The sequence below is a fragment of the Manis javanica genome, chromosome 16 (genome assembly GCF_040802235.1).
Source record: "Manis javanica isolate MJ-LG chromosome 16, MJ_LKY, whole genome shotgun sequence".
NCBI lineage: Eukaryota > Metazoa > Chordata > Mammalia > Pholidota > Manidae > Manis > Manis javanica.
This window is the reverse complement of record NC_133171.1, coordinates 16884151-16889161: the sequence shown is the minus strand read 5'-3', so window position 1 is coordinate 16889161 and position 5011 is coordinate 16884151. Positions and strand designations below refer to the sequence as shown.

General features: G+C 49.9%; 1 non-coding gene across 1 annotated transcript; it reads right to left on the bottom strand.

Moving 5' to 3' along the window:
* Window positions 1-3849: 3849 nt before the first annotated feature.
* Window positions 3850-4013, bottom strand: LOC118967619 (U1 spliceosomal RNA). The gene has a single exon (XR_005054825.2). It is a non-coding gene; the product is annotated as a U1 spliceosomal RNA (small nuclear RNA).
* Window positions 4014-5011: the final 998 nt, after the last annotated feature.

Sequence of the window (5011 nt, the reverse complement as noted above, 5' to 3'; positions counted from 1 at the left end):
CGAGTTTGTTTGTTTTTCTGATGGTTTTCTTGCCTGGGAGAACAACCCCGGGGGTTGATGCAATAAGGTTCTCATACTACATGAGAGTCTTGCCTCCTCCAAGCGAGCTGGAGGCCTTTGTTCCCCTTTTCTTGAACACACATCAAATGCCTTAGGTCACAGTTTGTCCTGGGCAGGCTATGCAATTTTAATCTTGTAAATATGAAAATAAAAGGCATGATTAGAGCTTAAACAGGACACTTTATTTTTAGACCAAAGGAAACAAACACAGCAGCAGAGAAGAAAAGGGCCTAATTGGGACTGTCTCGGGGGCACATGTGCGTTTGTTCCAGGCCCCTGCGTCTCCCCGCTCTTCTCTCCATCCCTGCCCCGGTGCCCGCAGCCCCTTCATCTTGTCTCCCGTGGTGTTAGCCTTCCTGTTCTGATTCTGTCCCAGGTTCTTCCATGGAAATAGTGAAACGTAGAAAACACATTCACTCTAGTGTCTTTGTAACAGTGCGTTTTCCCTCTCAGGGTGGAGGGGGCTTCAGAGACGAGCAGACGCCGTTGAGCGCATCGCAGGCCCCAGGGTGGCAGGGGCGTCCTGCCTCATGTCACAGATTCTGTGAGAAATGATGGCTAATGTTTACTTAGCACTTCTATGTTCTTATGTTAATATGTGTTTATGTGTTAACTGCTTTGTGTTTTTTAACAATCCATAATAAAATGTAAAATGAGTTCATTTTATAAGTGAGGAATTTTATAAGTGAGAAATTAGGTTACTTCGCATGTTACTCAGCTCTCCTGGCAGAGCTCGGATGGGAAGTGGGTCTTCCTGACCAAAATGTGAACCATTCCTCTATATCAAATAACAATAGGGAAGAAGTGAGAGACCAGGGAGTCAGAGGCCACTCGGCGGTCTCGAAAGTGGGGTTACTCGGGACCTAGAATCAGAAGCGCCTGGGAAAGCCGTCAGGTTCTGGAAGAGCAGCCCCCTGAGCTGGGCTTTCGCTTTCGCGGTTCAGTGACCTCTGGCCATTCAGGGTCGGGGAGCCTGTGATGCTCCTTCTGGGCAAAGGTTAGTGGTTCCCTGGCGCTGTGGGGCAGCGCCGTGTCACTCACCTCGCTTCCTCTCCTCATGGAAGCATTTTACCATCGCACGTCATCCAAGGAGGGGGGAAGTCCAGCACAATGAGGTATTTTGAGAGTGAGAGAGAGACCACATTCATTTAACTTATTACAGTTTATTTTTATAACTGTCCCATTTTATTTTTGGTCATTTTTGTTAACCTCTTACTGTTCCTAATTTGTAAACTAAACTCTATCTAGGTATGTACATATAGGAAAAAACATAGCAGATATAGGATTTGGTGCTATCCAGGCACCCATGGGGTTCTTGGAACACATCCCTGTGGGCCAGGGGGACCACTGTGCTATCCATTCTCCTGCAGCCACGGGGAAGGAGGAGTGTGTTCCTGACTGCAGGTGAGGCTTGGGAAAGGCCAACTGCAGTTAACAGAGCAAACGTGTGCAAACAGTAGAATATTATTCGGCCTTGAAGAAGGAAGTGCTGCCGTGTGTGACAACAGGGATGAACCTTATGGATGGTATGCTGTGTGAAATAAGCCAGCCAGAAGAACAAATGCTGTGCGGTCCCACTGAGATGAGGGACCCAAACGGTCAAACCCTTAGAAACAGACAGCAGGGTGTGGGCGCTGGGGTCCTGGCGGGGATGGCAGCACTCAGAGCTGCTGTTCCACAGACAGTGTTAGCCATGCGAGATGAGCAAGCTCTTGAGCTCTGCCAGACAGCACCATGCTCATGGTTACCAACGCTGTATGGCCCACTTGAAAATCTCTTCAGGGGGTAGAGCTCATATTAAATGGGTAGATCTCATGTCCAGTGTTCTTACCACAATGAAAATGATTACCTCACCTGTGTAAGGGAGCCAATCAACTTTCCTCAGCAGCGGGACTGGGGTCAGAGGCAGGCACAGGTGGAGGAGGTCAGTGGTGTGAGATGGAGCCCTCGTGGGGATCAGAGAGGCAGAGACAAGAGGGCGCGGCGGGTGCTGGAGGGAGTGTGTCTGAGCTGCGGCGGGGCTTCTTGCGGCAGACAAGGAAACACGGCCAGGAACTAGTCTCGGGATCTCGGCATTGCCCCTCGCTGGCTGCCTCCTGGCTACAGAGCAGCTGCCGCATCCCGCAAACATGCCTGCGTCCCACGTACAGAAAGGATAAAGATGCCAATGTGCCCATCCCTTTCCACCAGGAAAACGCTTCAAGTACATTGCCAGCTGTCCTGGGCCCCTGGCCACCCTAGACTATAAAGGAGGCTGAGAACACAGGCCAGTCACCTGCGATTATGGCTGTGAGGAGGAAGAGGGTGGGCTGCCAGCCGCTGGACCACCAGCGGCTATTGTTCCTGTCCACATCTTGGTGTGAATTACCGATCAGTTGGCTTTTTACCTGAAATCCGTTATGCTACAAGAAAGGAATTTGGCAGGTATGTAAGATGGAAACAGACCCAAGATAAGGAAAAGGAAGGCAGTGCATTGTATGTGTGCTTTAGGAGAGCAGGTCTCTGAGAGGTTCAAAGTGCAGATTGCTGTTGTGGACAGAAAACAGCCAGGCCACTGGGGGGCCTGAGCGTGATGGGGTGGGGGTGACAAAAGCAGGCTTTGGTGCAGCAGTGATGAACCCAACCTATTTTGTTTTCCCGGGATTGGCAACTTTTCTGGCATGCTAGCCACTGGAAATCCTCCCCGGGGCCTTCTCACCGGGCAAGCCTGGCCTCACAGGTGCCTGCTGCGAACCGGCCGTATCCAGTAGCCTTTCCAGGCCGTTAGGACGCTGACGACGACCTACAGCCCAGCCAGGGCCACGTTGGAGGGGCCCAAGGAGCAGGCCCCGGTGTCTCGGGTCCCTGCTGCCTCTGGGGGTCAGCCTGGTCACCCCTGGGCTGTGTGGCCTCGGGGCGTGGCGCCATCTTGACACCAAGGAAGGACCATCCCTGGCTGCAGAGTGTAGGGCCCATCTTGAATCAGTGTGTTGAGAGCAAGGCCCTTCACAAGTTAGTTCAGCAGAAATGGCTGAAAGGAGGGGAGATTCCGAATCACTGCATTTTGTTTCTTTTCTCTCACTTTTTACAGTTAATTTTATTTCAGTTTCATCTTGCAAGTCCGTTTGGTGGCAAAGGCATGGGTTTTTGTCCCACTGTGAGGTCAGAGCACAGCTTTGGGCCCAGCGTGCACACTCTGCTCTCCTGGTGGGCAGAGCTGCTGGCGGCTCTCAAGGCTGGCACTGACTCTGTGGGCCCCGTGCCGGGTGGCTCTCCAGGGGTCACTTGAGGAGCTAGGGGAAAGCTGCCACCCTCGGACCCCCAAAGAAGGGCTTGCCTGTTGGTGTTATGTCTCTGGTCTCCACCTCAAGCATTTGGCATAAAATTGCTGGAAAATGATCTTTTAAACTCACCTTTTGTGAAGGATGCTATTGATTAGCATGTCACTGCTACCAATTCAGACTCTTGACGTGTGATTTGTGAAAATGTTTTTCTCCTCTAAAACTGTGATTTTTTGAAGAGTGGTGTGTTCTCCTCCTATGTACTCAGGAATGAGCTTAGATTCCTTGAGTCAACCATTCTCCCTTTAAAATTCTTGGCCGTAGGATTACTGCCTACTTTAAGCTCTACCTTCAAGGCCAGGTCATCATATCTGGTGATCTGATATTATATGCGCATCCTTGTTTACTATAATTTAAAAAAAACCACTAAAAGAAACAATTTGCAGACGTTCAGGTAATGAAGGCAGTTCTATTTGTTTTAGAATTTTTATGTTCTAGTGAGATTAATCTCTCTCTTTTTTTTTTTTCACAGGGGAAAGTGCGAACGCAGTCCCCCACTACCACAAATTACGCAGTCGAGTTTCCCACATTTGGGGAAATCGCAGGGGTCAGCACAGCCGGAGTGCAATGGATAAGCCTCGCCCTGGGAAAACCACCTTCGTGATCATGGTATCTCCCCTGCCGGGTAAGTATGAGATTAATCTCTTAAAGCAGTTGATTAATCTTCTCAGTCATCAAAATAAGTTTATCAGGTGCTGTGCCAGAGGGCTCCATTAGGCATCATCTAAAAAAACACACAATCTTTTAGGAAGTAGTTTTCAATCTATGGAATTAATTGTTATTTTCCATTCAAGACCACAGAATTAACTGCAAAGTGATTTGCAAGTTGATTGTTGTCCAGTCGACCATTTGGGTCCATCTCTCCTTTCCCTGAGGTCTCATGGGGCTCTGCAGGCACCTCTGCTGTGTCTTGTACCATGTTTAACTTCAGACATCCATTTGTTGGCTCGTCTCTTCTACCAGGAATTTTGGATGAATGAATAAACATCTAGGAATGGGAAGAAGAGGACAACTGAACCATTATAATAAGTTAGAGCAACTATCAGAAGGGTGGTTATTACTGGAACAGAAATGTAGTGTAAGGCACAGACTTACTAAATTAGCAGCATGAAAACACAGAAGTGTTTTGCATCTTACTCCCCCAAACTTAGTCAGGGCCCTTTGGGCAGTGGGAGGCAGCAAGAGGGACGTGAAGGTTGTGCTTTCCGACAGTCAGGGTGTGCTTCTCCCGCCCACTCAGACGGGCCCCATCTTCGTGCACGTCCTCGCCAGCTCTAGGGGTACTCCTCCAAGCTGGCTCTCCGACCCTTCCATCGGATGACCTTTCCAGGCTGTAGGCCTGGGTATGTCATCCTTCCCCTAAAACTACTTCCTCTCATCATCATCTTAAGAGAAACCCAAGCCAAGCATCAGCGTGATCCGCCTGCTGGGCCCCCACCCACCCATCTATCCTCAAACCGACTGCGTACATTAGCCATTATAAACTTCCCCCAGCCCTTGAGCCTGCCTGCTGCCTCACACCTCTGTGCTTTGCACATGCTGTTCCTCTGCGAGGCCCGTTCCTCCCGCCTTTGTCTTCCTGTGACTCCATCTTCAGCCTTTCACACTCAGCTCCAGGACTAAGGCCCCTG